Here is a 19863-nt window from a genome sequence, read left to right on the forward strand (position 1 = left end):
GAGAACTGTACCTACCGCAGGTGGCTGTGGAGATCTTAGGAGCAGTGTGTACAGAACAGTGCCTGGCACTTAGGAAGCACTCAAAGCACAGTGGCTATTGCTACGCCCGCAGGGCAGATGAGCCAGTGCTTTCCTCTCCAGGGTCTCACCTCGCTCCTAACAGCGCTGTGAGGGAGGGACTAGCATTAACAGAGGGAGGGACTAGCATGCCTATTACTGTGGGGCTCAGAACAAGCCACCCAAGAGGTGCTCTGTGGTATGCAGATTGTTTTGAGCTAAGGGCAATTTTAGCCTCGGGCTCAAGAGAAACTTTTGCCCCTCCCTTTAACTACCTAGAAGAACTTGCATTGGGGGCCTTGCCATAGTAAGAGATGATCAGGGATGACCTCTGTTGACCTATCTGCAGGGCAGGGCCCATTTCTATTTACTGAATGTCTGTCTTTGTCAGCCTGCAATGAGGCTCCCAAGGCACCTTCGCTCATCCCTAGCTCAGTCTCATAACCTCAACCCCCCTTTCTATCTCTGAACCTCTTGTGCACTCGGGGTCTCTGGCGCTCATGTATGTGGGGTTCCCATACATGCATACATATGTATGTAGTAAATCTGCTTATTTTCTCTTGTTCATCTGTCTCATTCTATTCGGTTAGACCAGCCAGAACCTTGAGGGTGGAGGAAAGTTGTTCCTCCCCACATTACCCATCACACACGAGGCTCAGGTGACAGAAAATTAGGTGGCAGCGTAGCCAAGGATGCGCGTGCTTCTGGGCCCTGGGTAAGGGTTCCTCCTGAATCTCCCAGCTGCCTCCTAACGAAACAAGGAGTGGTTGAAAGACACAAGGGTCACCCGCTCCATGCCCTTATCTGGGACCCCCTCACCTGCATATTCACCTGGGAACCTTGTTCAGTTACCAATTCTCTCAGACACCCTCCTGTCCCTCCGAACACACACGTACTCTCGTCTCAGGGAAGGGCCATACCCCCACTCGTCTGCTCGCAGGCCTGGCCTGCCTCCGGCCTCTGGTTTTCTCTCACCCAGTGCCTCCCCCGACGTTGCTGGCTATGCAGGTGCTGGGCAGCGCAGCGAGTTCTCTGAGCTTCTGTGAAGGCTCTGAACTTTGTTCTTCCCTCCTTCCCCAGGAAGTTCTGCAACAGACCAACGACCTAACCCCCTCCCCATCTCCAGCTCACCAACCCATTCCCTTCCACTCAACCAAGCCCAGCTGCTGCCCACAATGACGACAGCTAAAACCCTAGATCAGCCCAGGGCTGTGCAATGCACTAAAGCATTTCCCCCATTACCCCATCTCACAAAGCACAGGCAAAGTTGCTCACCACCAGGCAATCATTAGCAGGTAACGAAGGGGACACTGGAATCTGGTTCTTCTGAGGGAGGATGACTTTAGGGATCCGAAGAGACAGCCCAAGGAAGTGACGAGAAAGCACCCCTCCCTCAGGGTCAGCTTCTAAAGCAGTGATTCTCAACCTTCCTAATGCCGCGACCCTTTAATACAGTTCCTCATGTTGTGGTGACCCCCAATTTCATTGTTACAAATTGAACATAATTAAAGCATAGTGATTAATCACAAAAATAATATGTAATTATATATGTGTTTTCCGATAGTCTTAGGCGACCCCTGTGAAAGGATCATTCGAACCACAGAGGGGTCGCGACCCACAGGTTGAGAACCGCTGTTCTAAAGGTAAGGTGGTCTCAGCCAGCAGAAGAGCCCAGACCCCCAGTGCCTGCCCAAGGTGTATGTCTCCAGCAGAGCCCCTCAGCCTACTAGCCACCCTTACCACTCCCGGCCCCTTCCTTATACTGGAGCCTCAGTACCTGCGGAGACACTGTTCTCTACAGGTCCCAGACCCCTTATCTCAAACCAATTGTCAATTCCACCCTTGAACACTTTTCTACTGAATTCCACTCCTGAACACTTTTCTACTGAATTCCACTCCTGAACACTTTTCTAAGTGAAATGCCTCCTCTTCTGAATTGTTGCTCCTTTGGTTCTAACTGGAACCCTCCCCTGGACAATTTCGATACCAGGACCGCCTGGTGTAATTGCTGGTGTGAATGACACCCCCGGGAATCGGCCCCGCATGCGCAGAGGTGTAGGTGAATGAGAGGCCTTGTCCATAGCCTCGCCTATTAGCTGTCCCTCCTTCGGGCCTACGCACGACCTGTGCTTCTCTCTAGCACAACTCTTATCCCAGCTGATTGTAGTCTCCATTTCCTTGTCTCCCTCGGGGGCCCTATTTAATTCACCTTGGTAATCCCACATTTAGCAGAGTGCCTGGCACATAATAGCTGCTCAATAAACTTTTGCTGAATGACTGCCTATAGTCTCTCTCCAGCCCACACCAAACCTGCTCTCTCTCCCCTATTCTATTCCTACTGCCACACTGCTCCCCAGTTATTATCCTAAAGCACAAAACTGATTCACATCACTTATTGTTTAAAAACCTCCATTATGCCCCTGCTGTTTATAATAAAATTCAAATTTTATTTTATTAAACTCATATTTTAGATTTTGCTTTGGAGATAAAGAAGCTCTTTGTTGTTTACAAGGTTATCTCTGAGTTGCAAAAACTCCATGTTTTCCCCCTGTATTCCTCCATTCAATCTTGGCTGCCACAATCAGACAGACAGAACGCACAGACAGAAAGAAGACCCTGTTTTCCTGCATCTGCAGTGGATAAAGTTCAAAATCTATAGCTGGACACCCAAGGCTCTTCCCAGCCAGATCCCTAACCTCCTCCCCACCTATCTCCTGCCACCCACTCCACAGCACACACTTTAAAATATATATATATATTTCAGAGAGGAAGGAAAAGGGAGAGACAGAAACATCAATGATGAGAAATAATCATTGATTGGCTGCCTCCTGCATGCCCCACACTGGGGGGTCGAGCCCACAACCTGGGCATGTGCCCTGACCAGGAACTGAATCGTGACCTGAATCATAGGTTGACGTTCAACCACTGAGCCATGCCAGCCGGACCACAGCATACACTCTTGCCCTCTTTACTTAGCATTGGAAATGAAGGAAATACCTGTTCCCACTTTCTAGAATGTTCTTCCTCTCCATTTTCACTTGGACAACTGCTGTGTGCTGTCAGACCAAGCTCCACAGCCACCTCCACGGTGAAGCCCTACTTCCCCAGGCGAAGCAAATTCCTTTCATATTCTTTCAGACAGCAGAGAAGAGGGATCATACTTACAGGCTGCTGGCTCCGTATTACCTCGTTGAATTCTCCCTCACAACATTCTTAGGAGCTAGACATCATCACTGGGCTAAACATGGGCTCAAGAAGGGCACAAAACTAGGAAAAGCTAGAGTCGGATTCTGAATCCTGAGCTGTCTGACTCTGAAGCCCCTGCTATTCCCTCTATTTGATCACTGGCTCTTGCCTCTACTATGGGGCCTCTCTGCTATGCTTTATGGCATTTACTGGTGTTCATGTCTGTTTCCCTGTTAGACGTATGGTTAGAGGTTGTTCTCTACATTCCCAGAGGCCAAGCCCAGGAATGGGCTCACAGAAGGCCCTCAATAAATACAGCTAATTGAGCAGATAAATGAGCGATTGAATGGATGCACTGAGGGTTACATCACTCCTTCAGGCATGAGCAGCAATGAAGGAATTGTCCAGAGGGAAAACACACAAGGGAAACCCGGTCTCACGCTCTGCGCGGGAGAAGCCCTTGAGCACCAACTGTCTCCTCTCTTTGGAGCGCTGCTTGGAAGCAAACCAACAGCCCTCCAGGAGCTGGCCTGGTTGCCAAAAAACAAACACCAAACACATCAAAACAAACCAAAAAACATAACAACAGCACCCCGAGGTGACAAGCGCAGCTCCCTATAAAGAGCAAGACAGAGGCGTCCTTTGCCTTCTGGGACCTCCCTCTGCGCCCCACACACCAACACAGGTAGCGACAGCTAGGCCACTTGGAAAGAAGGCCTAGGAATAGAAGCACGTGGACGGACTGTATTTACCTCATCGGCCCACGAGGAGACCTGTAGGAATGGGGAGGCAAGGGGGACACTGCACTCGGGCCCAGCTCCTCAACACGGGGCGCTCAGGAACAATCAGCGAGGTTGGGGGGATACCGGCCTGATGAATGGGTGGGGGGCATGGAGTGGGACATGCTCGGCAAAGGCAACGTGAGTGCACGCTCATTGGGCCTCGCCATCCCGCCTGCCAAGCCCCGCACCCTGCTCGGCCATGTGCTCATGCCCTCCAGCCTGCCACGAACTGCTCTCCTCGCTGGCCAACTGGTGGGAACGAGGGGCTGTGCAGGAAGTAAACAGCACCGGCCGTGAGTCCAGAAATCTTACTGTTGGCAATTTGATACAGAAAAATAAAACGGGGACTAAGCTGCGGGGTCAGGAAAGGGAAGTCTATTTCCAACTGACTTTCCCTTTTAGTGTTGAGTAGCCACGGCTCCTCTTTCTTTTTTTAAATATATTTTTATTTATTTCAGAGAGGAAGGAAGAAAGAGATAAAAACATCAGTGATGAGAGAGAATTATTGATAGGTTGCCTCCTGCACACCCTACATTGGGGATAGAGCCTGCAACCTGGGCATGTGCCCTGACCATGACCTCCTGGTTCATAGGTCAACACTCAACCACTGAGCCATGCCAGCTGGGCACCAGGGCTCCTCTTCATGGACAATTCTATTGCGAGCAAGATGCAGGCACTGTCAGCACCGGGCAGGTGTTTATGATGCAAGACCAGGCAGGCGGGGCCTGGAGACAGGTGGTGATGGAATGGCAGACCCTGTGTTAGCAGGGACAATGGAGATCGCTGTCCACCTTCCTTCTCATTCAGAAGTCCCAGGTCCAACAGGCCCGCTGGGTGGTCATCCAGGCCCTTCTTGAAGCCTCCAGGGCAGTGGGGCTCACTACCTCACTAAGCAGCCCCCCTCTTTTTTTATAAAGGATAATGTTGTTGTTGATATACTCATTGTCCTCTACCCGCTCCCACCACCTCTAGCCAGCTCCCTCTGGCTAGACAAGGGCAGAGCCGCCTTACCTAATGATAACTAACATTTTTTCTTTGTTTTTATTGTTGACACTATTACAAATGTCTCCATTTGCCTGCCTCCACCCAGCTCAGGCCCCCACCCCCCACCCCTTCCCTCTGGCCATCACCACGCTGTTGTCTGTGTCTATGGGTTATGCATACATGTTCTTTGTCTCATCCCTTCACCTTCTTCCACCCAGTCCTCCCTCCCCGCTCCCCTCTGACAGCTGTCAGTCTGTTCCACGTCTCCATGTCTCTGGATCTATTTTGTTCATCAGTTTATTTTGTTCATGAGATTCCACATATGAGTGAGATCATGTGATACTTGTCTTTCTCTGACTGGCTCATTTCACTTAGCATGATACTGTCCAGGTCCCTCCATGCTGTCTCAAAGGGTAAGAGTTCCTTTTTCACTGCTGCATAGTATTCCATAGTATAAATGTACCACGTCTTTTTTATCCACTCATCTACTGATGGGCATTTGGGCTGTCTCCAGATCTTGGCTGTTGTAAATAGTGTGAAGCAGCCCTTTTTATTTGCTGGACAGCTCTGGCTCTTAAGAAGCACTTCTTTCTAGTCTATGGAGCTCTACCTCAGTAATGTCCACATTCATTCATCCCAGCGCAGGCTTCTGGAGCCAGTCCATATTCATTGAGGACCCACCACTATTCTTGTTCTGAAGTTATAGCCGTGAGCAAAACAAAGTCCCATGAAGTGCTCGTATCTGCAAGATTTTCCCCTTCCTCCAGACCCAACTGTGTTCAGCCTGCAGTTTATGAAATCTCTGAGGCTAAGATCAGGCACCCCCACTGTACACCAAGAGCCTTTCTTAAAAGAGGAAGAGGAAGTTTTAAAGGAACTGGAAGATGTCAATCTTTTTAGTGTCACCCTGCCTTATTTTCAAAGATCATAACACTTACTTCAGTGGCTCTGGTTGATATGTTCTTGCTGATAGACTTACTGTCCCCTACCCACTCCACCACCACTGACCAGCTCTCTGGCTCCGCCAGGACAGAGCCTCGCTTACCTCATCATTGCTGATCACTAGGCTGAGAACAATGCCTGGCACACAGTAGAGACTGAGTAAACAGTTGTTGAACCAAGGGGGTCTCTGCAGAGACCTCTCTCCCTCAGGCATCATCACCTGCCCAAGAAAGAAAGAGCTGGCTTCCTCCCCTGTCAACCAGGCAGATGGGCAGCAGGCCTGAGGGGCGCCTCCCAGGGACGTTTGAGGGCACAGAGCCAGGCCAATCCCCAACCAGAGCCACCGAGCAGCTGGCGTGCTGGTCTTGCCTGGTGTCTGTCTAGCTGACACGGATCCTGGGACCGTTTCCTGGTGAGGAAACAAAAGTGAGCCGCAGGGAGTCAGTCAGTCCCCCAGGCTGATCCCAGGCCCTGGCTCTGGAGAGCATGTTTCTAGGACACTCGGGACAACAAGCCAACAGCTACTCAGGAACCCGAAGTAAGGCCACAAGAGCTGGTTCCAAGTCCAGGAGCAATCGGAGTCCTGTGCGCTCAAAGGATGCCTCCGGGAAAGCGGAGTCGCAAATAGGGTTTAAAAGGAGAGAGGGTGCCCGGACGGCGTGGATCGGTGTTCGAGTGTCGACCTATGAACCAGGAGGTTGAGGTTTGGTTCCTGGTTGGGGCACATGCCCAGGTTGCTGGCTCGATCCCCAGTGTGGGCTGTGCGGGAGGCAGCCAATCAATGGTTCTCTCTCATCGTTGATGTTTCTGTCTCTCTCTCCCTTCCTAAAAAAAATAGAAGGGGAAAAAAAGGAGAGAGGGGTTTGATAACTAACAATTTCAAATAATATTCATATATTGAACAGTTAAGTATTCTGGTAACCACTTTATAGACACCAATTCATTTAAGGCTCACAACACCCTGAGAAGTAAATATGATTAACCCCTTTCACAAAGAGAGAAACAGAAAGTTGGAGATGAAGTAACTTGTCTAAGGCCAAGGCTAGTCACTGGCAGCACCAGGATTTGAACCCACGGTGTCAAGGACTCCAAATGTGAACTTACCGCTGCTTGGCATCAGTGGGTCCCCTGGCACCAGTGTCATCATGGCATCAGTAGCCCTGGGGCATCCTCTGGGATTTCTCTATTATAAGAAAGCCAAGCCTCAAGGGCAGAGCTGAGACTGTACCATCTAAGTCCAAAGCTTTCAAGTTCACTGCACACCTGCCAGGCCCTTCAGACACACTGGTCATAACCATGCCACACAGCCCACCGGCCGTCACAGCCCTCACCCCGAGGCTGCCCTGTTGTTGACCTGCTTTCATGGGGCTGCTTTCCCAGTGTTTCTTCTGTATTCTGACTGCTCTCCATCCCAATTGCCTTCTCCCCACTTCAATCCTAGAGCAGGGCACACGAAAGCCATCAGGAGGCCCAGCCCAATCCCCTCCCTTTCCATTGGAGACATCAGCTCCAAGTTCCCACCAGCCTCTGCAGTCAGTGGGATGACTGTCCCCTCTATGGAACCACCTCCCCCACATGGGCTATACCTTGTCTGGGAGAACCTGCACCATCTTTTGCTCCATGAAGGTCTTGCCTAGGCCTGGAGAGCTACAGGAGTCTCTCTGATTGCATTTTCTGTGCCCGTTGTTATGGGCTGGATTGTGCCCCCTCCCCCTAAACCCTGCCCAAATTTCATATGCTGAAGCCCTAACCCCTAGTACCTTAGGATGTGACTGAATTTGAAAATAGGGCATTTAAAGAGGTAATTAAATTAAAATAAGCCCTAGCTGGTTTGGCTCAGTGGATAGAGCATCAGCCTACAGATTGAAGGGTCCCAGATTTGATCCCAGTCAAGGGCACATGCCCAGGTTGTGGCCTCAATCCCCAGTGGGGGACATGCCCATAGATGATTCTGTCATCATTGATGTTTCTGTCTCTCTCTCCCCTCCCCCTTCCTCTCTGAAGTCAATAAAAACACATTTTAAAACAAGTAAAATGAGGTCATTAGGGTGGGCTCTAATCCATCTGGCCGGTCCCCATGAGAAGAGGAGATCTGGACATGCATAAGAGATGCCAGTGGTGTGGCCCCAGAAGAAAGACCAGGTGAGGACGTAAAGGAGGCAGCCGTTTGCAAGCCAAGCAGAGAAACTAACCCTGCCAACACTTTGATCTTGGATGTCCAGCCTCCACAACTATGAGAAAGTACATTTTTGTTGTTTAGGCCACCCATTCTCTGGTACTTTGTTACTGAGGTCCCAGCAAACAAATACTCCCCTTCGCCATTTGTAAAGACAGGTTTCCCAAAAGACTGCCTCCTGTTACCTGCGCATGACGCGTGTCCCATCATGCCCTTGTCTGTAAAGGAGCTGTGCCTTTCCCATCCAGCACAGCTCCCTAAAACACCTAACTGACCGCCACTGCCCCAAACACCCCCAGCTGATGTGTATACTCAGCACGGCACGTTTCCCACAGTATCCACCTCAACAAATCAAACAGGAAAATAAGGTGGGAACAATGATTTATACAGGAATAATTAAATTAAAACTCTGAAATTGCAGACGCTGATTCTGGACTCCAGGGGATGCCATTTGCATTGTAGTCCATGTCCCTCATCTTGCAATGTCAATGCCCGTGCTTCCCTCTAAATCAGTGGTTCTCAACCTTCCTAATGCCGCGACCCTTTAATACAGTTCCTCATGTTGTGGAGACCCCCAATTTCATTGTTACAAATTGAACATAATGAAAGCATAGTGATTAATCACAAAAACAATATGTAATTATATATGTGTTTTCCGATGGTCTTAGGCGACCCCTGTGAAAGGGTCGTTCGACCTCCAAAGGGGTCTCGACCCACAGGTTGAGAACCGCTACTCTAAATCAAAGAGCAAACAAGCCACACACTTTTAGACTATCTCAGTCTCCCTTGGTTTTAATTGGTGGTTTTAGGGAAGTATCTCTCCACACCTCAGTTCTCCGCAATTGTTGAGAATTGTGGGCTGAGAGCACACGCTGTCTACAAGTAACTCTACCCCTGGAAGCATCTGTCCCTTTGGCTCTGTAGTTCTCTGGGACTCTGTAGATTTCCAGGACTCTGGGGGTGGTAAACTGTTATTTTAAGGGGCAAAGACAGGCTCCTCCCAAATATTGGCACTACTGCTACCAGAATATAAACTGTGGCTAACGTCACCCGAACATCCAGTTACTGTGATTAGCCACTCGGTCCCCATCTAGCAGGGACATGCCTGTCTGCCTCGTGAGAGCGGTTCTCTGAGCCCTGAGAGACTGTGGACTGGTCACAAGTGCTAGGACCTTGGGGTCAGAAAGTCTTGGTTTGAATGCCAGCTCCGCCATCCCCTCTCTGGGCCTTAACACCTCACGAGAAAATCAGGTTAACAAGTCTTACTTAACGGAGCTCCATGAGGATTAAGCTAAGTGGGTCAACAGTAAGTAGACTATCTAGGAGTGTGTCTAGAGCAGAGTACTCGTTACATGTTAATTCTTTCCCCCCTGGTTTTCCTCCTTCCTCTGTACCTACCCTCCTAGTGAAGGTCAGGCTCTTCTAGTCTCCCTCCTGGTGGTACCTTTGCTCCTCCACTGATGGGTGGAAGATGCCAGAGACAGGGGAGACAGCTCTGCATCCACAGATGCGGCTGCACAGCACCTGGACTCCCTTCTCTGGTGAACTCACTGCCGAGGGCCCCAGGCCCAAGGGGGCAGTTTTAGGCAGGTTTCCTCCCAAATGAAAAAGAAACTGAGGGATGATACAGAATTGATCCTTTACAAGAGGTAGGGAGGGCGTCTGAATAGACCACCAAGCCAGGAGGCAGGGAGGTTGACTCCTACAGGTTCCTGCTTCAATTCCCAGATTCCAAGATACAATATACAACAAAAGAGGTGGAAGAGGAGGATACAAGCAAAACAAAACAATGACAAAAGCAAATACACACACACACACACACACACACACACACACACACACACAGCTCAATATAAATGCTTGTTAGGTAGAAAATATAGAGTAGAAAGAATCTAAATGTTGGCATTCCCTAGCAAGCCTCAATTTCCTTAATGAAAAAGGAATATTCATTTATTTCTAGTGGGATGAGAAACAATGTGTGATCTGCAGTAATAACTGAGTAGCCCTGCGTTATTTAAAAATGCGTACTCTAAAAAAAAATGTCTAGTCCAACTGCCCAACTTGTGGGTCATCAATAAGGGCCTCCTATCTCTCAACCCCTACTGACTGGGTAAGTGACAACAGGACTGACATAGAACTTGCAAAACATAATAATCCTTTCCATTTGATGAACAGCTTTATAATTCATCAGTCACCGTCATATCCATGTACATTTTAAATCACAACACTCAGCCATGGGAAGCTGAATCTCAGAAAGGTTTGGTGACTTCCCTAAGGTCGTACAGCCAGTAAGAAGGGGCTATGAACTTGACCCCACGACCCCTGACCCCTACCTAAGACATGCACTCACTCTTTTCACTCAATCACAAGGGAGGAGCATAACATCATGTGCCAGTGGCCCATGCACATGGGCACGCATACTGGTAAGAAGAAAACCAAGATTTGACAGCAACTTCCTCCTATTTGGGGCACTGCTCAGGATCCCATTAGAACCCGGGTTTCAGGGATAGGTACTTGAAACATAAAATAGAATTAAAACTAGAGGGGAATCTATGGGAAACGAAGGTCCAAGAATCAAAGAGAAGGATAAAGAGAAACTTCATATTCTATCTCTAAAGTTAGCTCCAGTGTCAAGTGACCATCTGTCAAGGGCCAAGCAAGAGGAAATGGACTGCAGCAGTAGGCTTCGAGAGAGGGATCAAACTTCCTGATCGGGGTGGTGGTGGGAATGAATCAAACTTCCTGATCGGGGTGGTGGTGGGAATGAACAAGAAAATGAGCTAAAAAGAAAGGAGCGATGATACCAAAAAGTTCACCCAAAACTCTGATGTGCTCTGAGAGTAGGAAGGTGGCCACTCACATTTTCTGCAGAGGCATCATGGGGATAGCGGGGGAGATGTTCCAAAAAACAAGCAGAGATCCCCAATCCTAGCTTGGCGAGGATTTGTAAAAGATAGAGGACAGCCCAACCAATGTGGCCCAGTGGTTGAGCGTCGACCTATGAATCAGGAGGTCATGGTTCAATTCCAGGTCAGGACACATGCCCGGTTACAGCTCCATCCCCAGTAAGGGGTATGTGGGAGGCAGCTGATGGATGTTTCTCTCTCATCGTTGATGTTTCGCTCTCTCTCTCTCCCTCTCTGAAATCAATAAAAAATATTTTTTTAAAAAAAAACTAAGGACAACTAGGAAAAGGGTACTTTGTGTGTGGGGGGAGGGAGGGGGGATCTTACTCCTAAGGCAGACATGCCAGGAAGAACTTCCCTTTCCATAATCTATCCTCTGCATCGCATTCCTAAGGAAAAGAATTTTAAAAGCCTGCCTTCAATATACTTGTAATCCCAGAGACAAAGAGATGAGCTGCCAATTCCCTTATAACTTATCACACATCAAATCCAATTTCATACACTCACTGGAGCACCGATCATGTGCCAGGCACTGAGGTGCCAGGGAAGTCAGTCCACCCTCACAAGCAGCCCCTTACCCACCCGACCTCATCTCCCTGCTTCCGGTCGATTTCTGCTTTGGCCACACAGACCCAGCCGCCACCTCGGCCTCTCCCCATCATCTCCAGACTCTGTTTTAAGGGACTTCCTTCCCATGGCAAGAAAAATCCCTGCCCTTGACTTTCCCATCCTGCCCTGGTTCCAAAGCACACCCCACTCTCCCAGCTACCATCACATACCAAATGCTTAATGCTAGCTTTTCCCTATCTTGTTCTCATTTGTGTTTTTTAAAAAGATTCTTCGGGCTTTTGCAATCTCTCTCCCCATCAAATGGGAGCCCTCAAAATGGGACCCTTTTCCCTCGGTTCTTCCCCCTCTGCCCACAGGGGGTGGTCAGTGCAAGGAATTCAATGCCAGGCCACAAAGTGTTTCCAGATGTCGCCCAACCATCAGATTCAAGGAATAGTTATTGAGTACCAACTGAATACCCACGGGACTCAAGTATTCTATACCTTATTTTCTGCTGAGACAACTAATTCACAATGAAGGATGGTGACTGAAAAAAAGGATTGCAACTGAGGTCTTGTGACTGGGTCTAGTCTCTTTTCATCCCCATCCTAGCCCCAAGCTTACAGACCAGGATACCTGGGCAACACCAAATTCCCTGGGCAGTTCAGGGCAGTTTCTGTAACAAGAATGGAATCCTAATGGTGCAAGCCTCATGGACAGGACTGTGTGTGTGTGTGTGTGTGTGTGTGTGTGTGTGGCAGAGATGGGGAGGTGGGGGGGGGGGGGGAAAGAGAAAGAAATGAGAAGACAAAGGAGGCAGGAGGACACAGGTAAAGGTATCCGGCGTCAAGGAAGTGGTGCTAGAACCAAAGGGAACCTTTCTCCGTGTTCTTTGACATTAGGGAAAACATCCCACCACGTTTCCCATCACTGCCTTCAATTCCCTTTCGTTCAGGGGACCTGAAGCTCAGAGCCGGCTTGATGATTAGATTGAGTTTAATTCACTTGTGTAATATCCCTGTTCAGAACGATGTCTAATTAACGCTTTTGTTGGAGGGAATAAAACCTCCCATAATCATTAAGGAAAGGGAAGCCTTCCCAGGCAGCGGCCTCAGATCCACCAAGCTGCTTGCTGGCTCCATCTTACAGATGTCTTAATGAGACGTGTCTTACAATGGGATTATCCCTCGCTTTGGACCAGGACAAGCAGATGGAGCTGAGATTTGATGACGGGATGCTCAATGCTGCATGACTCAGCACTCACACCTATAACTGGGGCCCTTAATTCTGGGGGCCAAATCCAGAGAGGGCACCTGGCCAGATAGCGTCCACCAGGAAAGACAGTCCTTCTCCAAGCCATTGGAGGAAAGTCCAAGGATGAGTTTACTTTCTATTCCCTCACTCCCTCCAAGCTTTGCGGGGAGAAATAATACCTCAGATTTGTTTCTAACTTTGCAGTTTGCAAAATGAATGTATAAATGTGCACAGACAACTCGTTGGGAACAGAGAACACCAATCCCATTTAACAGATGAGGAGAGTGAAGCTCAGAGAATTGAGGGACCTGCCCAAGGTCACGAAGCTAAAACATGCCATGGCCAGGGATGGTGTCAGTTCTGACTCCAGAACCCAGGCTTCTTGAGGACCAGGCTCTGTCTGCCGGGCCCTGGGCATGTGCATTGCTCTCCAGAGAAGTCCCACAGAGCAAACCCTGCTGAGAACATAAGGAAGGCATTGGGATGGTTTGGGCTTCTAGTGGAAGAGAAACCATATAAAATTATACATGACTAGAGGCCCGGTACACAAAATTCATGCACAGGTAGGGTCCCTAGGCCTGGCCGACGATCAGGGCCAATCGGGGCCTTCTGGCTGCTGGCCGGGGCCTTCCTTCTGGCTGCTGGCTGGTCCTCCCTTCCCCAGCTACCGGCCAGGGTCTTCCTTCATTCCACGCTGCCCCCTGGTGGTCAGCGCACATCATAGTGAGTGATCGGACTCCTGGTCTCCTGGTCAAACTCTCGAGGGGACAATTTGCATATTAGGCTTTTATATATAGACTAGAGGCCCGGTGCACAAAAATTTGTGCACTCAGGGGGCGGGGGGAGGGGGGTCCCCCAGCCCGGCCTGTGCCCTCTCGCAGTCTGGGACCCCTCGGGAGATAACGACCTGCTGGCTTAGGCCTGCTCCCGGGTGGCAGAGGGCAGGCCCAATCCCTAGTGGAGGGGGGTTGGGGCGCCACCCTCTATCACCCACAGAGCAGGGCCGATCAGGGGGTTGAGGAGCTCCCCCCTGTCACTCACAGAGTAGGGCCGATAGGGGAGTTGGGGCACCGCCCCCTGTCACACACAGAGCAGGGCGGATCAGGGGGTTGGGGCGCTGCACCCTGTCACACTCAGGGCAGGGCCAATGGGGAGGTTATGGCTCTACCCTGTCACACACAGAGCAAGGCCCGTGGAGGGGGGTTGGGGCGCCACCCTCTATCACCCACAGAGCAGGGCCGATCAGGGGGTTGGTGTGCTGCACCCTGTCAAACGCAGAGGCGCAGGGCAATCAGGGGATTGGGGAGCTCCCCCCTATCAGGCACAGAGGAGGGCTGATCAGGGGGTTGGGGTGCCTTCCCCTGTCACGAACAGAGTAGGGCGGATAGGGAGGTTGTGGCCCCGCCCCCTGTCACTCACTGAGCCGCAGGGCGATCAGGGGGTTTGGGCGCTGCCCCCTGTCATGCTGATCCCGGTGCCGGGAGCCTCGCTGCTCCGCTGATCCCGGTGCTGGGAGGCATATTACCCTTTTACTATATAGGATAGAGGCCTGGTGCATGGGTAGGGGCTGGCTGGTTTGCCCTGAAGGGTGTCCTGGATCAGGGTGGGGGTCCCCACTGGGGTGCCTGGCCAGTCTGGGTGAGGGGCTGAGGGCTGTTTTCCGGCTGGCGAGTGACTAAAGCTTCCAACCGCTCCTTGTTTTCTTCTCTTTTTTTTTTTTTTTTTCTGGGCCAGCTTTAGCTCTGAGGCCTCGCTGCTGAAAACATAGATACAATGTTGCGGTCCGAGCCCGGCTGAATGGAAGCCCTTTTCTGGGGTTTTGTTTAGCTTCTTATTTGCAACATAGTATATAGTTGCTTAGAGTTGCAACTGAGAGGCCGGCAAGTGAGGCGGTGAACGTTGGAGTCTGCAGCAAGCAAGCCTCCCTGCTCGCTTCAGTGCCTGGCTGCCGGCTGCCATCTTGGCTGACAGTTAATTTGCATATACTCACTGATTAGCCAATGAAAGGGGTAGCGGTCGTACGCCAATTACCATGTTTCTCTTTTATTAGTGTAGATGGTCTGAATGGCATGAGGAGGTGGTGAGGGATCAATAGCTTTCCTAAGATTTTTTTAAAGAGTCTATGGCTTCAAAAATCATAAGATTCAGTAACCTGGAGTCCCATCTCTGCCCACACCTACTGTAAATTGTAGAATACAACAGGTTGGGTTATTATTATGGGGACCTGGGTCCTAACCTTACCATTTTAATCTGGGTGAGCTATGGTTTAACCTCTCTGGGCTTCAGTGTCCATTCCTGAAAAACAGAGATATCAAACCCTGTCCTGCCTACGACACAGAGATTGTGTGAGACCAAAATACATAAGGAGAAGAGAAATTGTGGCTAGAAGGTAACAGTGGGAGAGATGTCACTGTTTACCCTTCTGCATTTTTAAAATTTTGTACTGTGTTCATTACCTACTAAAAACACAAAAGTAAAAACTGAACACCAATGCATGGAGTCATCAGGTTATAGAAAGCTTTATACACACAACCTCCCTTAATTCTCCCAAAGCCCTGCGAGGCAGAGATAATTTCCCCGGTTGCACAAGAGGCGGCTGAGGTCTGGCAAACTTGGATACTAGTAAGTTGTCCAATGTTCCGAAGTGACTCAATAGTAACAGGTCTAGAACTAAAATTCACATTTCTCTGATTTCCGAGTTGCTATTTGGATCTCTCTTTCTCTCTGATATGACAGGTGTTCATTCTATCTCATAAAAGCTTGGTATTAAGAGATAAACTTGACATTTGATGTATATTGGAGGGGAGTAAATTTTACTATATTGCTAAACATAGGACTTCCATAACTACTTGCCCCATTGTACTGGCAGGCTGACGAAGCGCGCGCGCGCGCGCACACACACACACACACACACACACACACACGTGCGCGGGCACTTTTGTTAGAGCAAGAGGAGGGTTGGGATGGGTACCCAGATGCCCTCCCCTGCTGGAGCACTGTGGAGACCTGCCCAGGCGGCCTGGCGGGAGCCGTTCCTTCTGCCCCACTCCCAAGCACACTCACCTTGCTTTGCAGCCCTGTGGATACCTGGCTGCTGATTCACGTTTGGGTTATTGTTTTCATGCTGCCGCCCACATGCCCTGAGCAGGATTATCCATGGCAGTGCCTTGGCTTGGGTTACAGCCCCTGGAAGGCAGGGGCCGGGCCATATGTAGCTCTTCATATTTCATCCATCCCGAGCCAGACACAATTATGTGCTTAATAAAGATTTGAGCAGATGACCACAGAGATAAAGGTAATTTATTCCAACTAACAGAGAAACGGAGCCTCTAGGTGGAGTAATTTTTACCAGACAGGGCTAGGGCTGCGCGGTGAAATATGTACTGATACCCAGAGGACGGGCAAGATCTGCATCCTGGCTCTCCCCAGCTCCGGAGGAGAGAGCTGTCCCCCCGCAGGATCAGTCTGTCTGCCTACAGAAGGGAGGTGCTAACACCTACTTCAGGGGGCTGTAGCGAAGACTAAACAAAGGGACTGTGAAATGCTCGGTAAAAGGAAAAGGGCTGTGTATCTGCTACTTAGAAAAAGAGGGAGAAAAATAAATGACCACATAACTGAACAAGCCCCTAGGACGCCAACGCATACCTCCTGTGCCCTCCATCCCCGGTGACAAGAGCTGCCCTGCCCCCGGGGTCTCCTGTGCCTGGCTGAGGGCCGGCCACAGCGGCAAATGGCATGAAGACTCCAAAGGTCCTTGCAAAAGCTTGAAAACCTACAGTGAAGTTAAAGGTCCACCCATGTCTGTGAACAGCTAAGAGAAAGTAAATAGCCCAAATTCTCCTTAAATTTCATATAAGTTGCATGAACCCATCTCCAGCCATTCGGGGTGAGGCGCAGTACACATTCCCTGACATTCAAGCAATAAACCACCTAGTACAAGTGACCACGCAGCACACGGAGGGCCCAGGCACCGGGGACCCTGGGCATCAAAGCAAATAAAGCCAGGATTCCCGCAGGAGTGCGGGGCTGGTTCCGAGGAGGGTGGTGGAGTAACACAGGGCATTCCAGGAAGTGACCGCGGATGTTCTCAGCCTGGAGGCGAGGGTGAGCAGGCCTTACCTCAGACCTGGCAGGAGTTGGGGGGATGGTGGAGGAGGAGTTGCACGGGGGAGTTGGGAGAAGTCAGTGTGGGAGTGCAGGGGGGCGGTAGGAGTGTTGGTCCTTTCTGAGGTGATCTCTATGGAATGTCTTCCTTCCCTGAGGGTGCCCTGCTCTATCCCTAAGACTGAACTCCTGTTCTCCATGCACCAAGCTCCCCGGGCCCCCTAAAGACAAGGGATTTGTCCTGGCTTCGAGCTTCCCGGGGATGCTGCTCACATCTGCTGCCTTGCTCCGAGATGGCACAGACACCCTGAGGACCTACTGTGAGCCAAGCTCTTTCAGCGGATCTAATCCTCCCCATTGCCCTCTGCTCCGTTGCATGATCCCCATTTCAGAAAAAGGCCTGGGAGTGGGGCGGTTAGCAGCGTGGTCTCCAGGCCAGACTTTCTGATGGCGGTCCCCGCGGCCCTGTCACACCTTCGCTGCCAGACTTTGGACAACCCACTTAGCTTCTCTGTACCTCGAATTTTTCTTCTGTCCCATGGGGATGAGAGAATGTCAGCCTCACAGGATCGCTGTGAGGAGCGAATGCATTATCACTCAGGGTGCCTGGCACGGGTTAGTGCAGCTGGGATTGTAACCGAGTACGTACATCCGACTTCAAAAGCCACGCTCTTTCCACCTTCCCACAGGGTCCCACTCCTTCAGATCCCCTAAGTACACTGTCTCCCATTTCTCACAAGTCCCCGTGAGGTTACAAACTACTCATGGGACGGGGGTGGCCTCCTGCTCAGCCCTCCGGCCTCCATGCACCCAGAGAGCCTTAGATCAGTCGTGAGCCGAGGTAAGCAGGCGCAGGTGTTAGCGTAAAAAAGTCAGTGTCATTGGGACCCAGCAGAACAGGCACAGGGGCTGGAGGCTCATGTCCCCTGGTTTGCTTTCCATGGTTTGAGATTTAAAGGTGAAGCATTAGCGCTGGATGGATGGGACTGGGCTGGGGAAAGGGCCCCATGGAGGTGCTGGGGAGGCAAGCCCTGCCTGCAGCGCCTTCCTCTCCTTCCCCCTCTCTCAAGGCCTCCGCTCTCCTATGACTTCTCCAAGAGGACGCAGTGCCAGTGTGCTAAGTGACTTGGGGGTCCCCTACCCCCACCCCACTCCAAGCTGGCAGGGCTCCTCTGCCCTCCTGTGAGCTCAGGACTCCTACCTGCCCCTGCCCAGTGCCCCCTGCTGTTCTGCTTGGGGAGGGCATTTCTTCAGCCCTCCTGACCTCCTCCTGCCCAGGAGGAAGGAGGCATAATTGGCTGCGCTTCCCCTGGGACTGGGAGAGGAGAGTGGCTCCTTAAACCATCCGGGCGCGCCTGTCCTCAGCTCCCTCCCTGGTTTCTGCCTGTCTGCAGCCGGCTCCTCTCCATCTCCTCCATCCCACTTCCCTCTGCTGGTCCTCACCCCCTCTGGCCTCTCCTCCTTGTCCTCTCCTTTTCCTGGGTAGACCTCTCCCTTCCCATCTCGATGCTCATCCTCTCTCTGCCCGGCTTCCATCTCTGGTCATTCACCCCTGCCTTTCCCCCGTCTCCCAAGGTCCCCTTTGCTGAGATCCCTCCCCCTCCTCCCCTTTGTTTCGGTCCCAGCTGCCTGCTCAGGCCACCTGTCCGTCTCCCGTGCCAGTCTTAGCCTTGTTCCTGGCCTCTGAAGCCTCATTTTCTTGCTGCTCTTTCTCTTTTGCTCCATCTCTTTCTTCTGCTCCTGTTTCTTGGTCCATTTTCCCTCTCTCTCTTTCTACTTTTCTTCCCGTGTCCCCTTCATTCAGTTCTTCTCCTTCTATCCTCTTCCCCTCTCCCACTCAGCGCTCCCACTGCACGGAAAGAAATGTATATTTTGAGTGATTTGTATACATTCCATTCCTTTCCCAGCGGGAGGAGCGGCTGGGGAAAACTCAGGGGAGGGCGCTGCTGGCTTTTCTCATCCTAAGTGCCCATCTGGGTTCAGAATCCACTAGTTAGTTCCAAATGTCAAGGCCAAGGAGAAAAAAACAAAAACAACCGATGCTGCCTCTCCACAGACTGGAGTGAGCTCTGGGCAGGAGTTACCAGGGGTCACCTCCGTGGCAGCGTGTCTGCCAGGCGCACCTGGGCTGCCCACAGCTGCGGCCGAGGGAATCTGAAGGGAGGACCTCTTTTTAAATCTGGTTTCCTCAACTGAGGGCAAGCAGTTCCAACCTCTGGGAAATTACTGACTTGGTTTTGCCACACCACCCTTCCTCCTTCTAAAAATGCAGCTGGTGGTAAGCTGCCTACAGCTCTGAGGTCAGGGCAATCCTGCCGAGCTGGGGCGGGGTGGGGGGAGGGGACACTTGCCTTATAGGGAAACCATCCAAACATCTGGATTCCCTCTGCCAGGCCTGTTTCAAGTTCCCCACCATAAAGCACTATGCCTTCAGGTATGATCTCCCACAACTGGGCCCAAAGGCCTTCCCGCACGCATGCTCCAGGCTGACCAATTCCTACACCACTTGTGCACACTATCTGTTCAAAACCCTTGGTCTCCATTCTCTCCTCCCTCCACTTCTTCCCAGAAAATAACTTCATGTTTCCTTCCCATTTTTAAAAACAATATTTTTTTAAATTGATTTCAGAGAAAGGAAGGGAGAGGGAGAGAGGGAGAGAAACATCCATGATGAGGGAGAATCACTGATGGGCTGTCTCCCCCACACACCCTTACTGGGGATGGAGCCCACCACTTGGGCATGTGTCCTGACCGGGAATTGAACCGGGACCTCCTGGTTTATAGGTGGACGCTCAACCACTGAGCCACACTGACCGGATTCCTTCCCATTTTTTAAACACTGACATTGTACTTCTTCCAGAAAGCCTTCCTAGATTGATTCCATCTTAAAGATGGAAGAGAACTAAGAATTTGTTTGATGGCA

Source organism: Myotis brandtii, unplaced genomic scaffold (assembly GCF_000412655.1).
Source record: "Myotis brandtii unplaced genomic scaffold, ASM41265v1 scaffold882, whole genome shotgun sequence".
NCBI classification, from domain to species: Eukaryota; Metazoa; Chordata; class Mammalia; order Chiroptera; family Vespertilionidae; genus Myotis; species Myotis brandtii.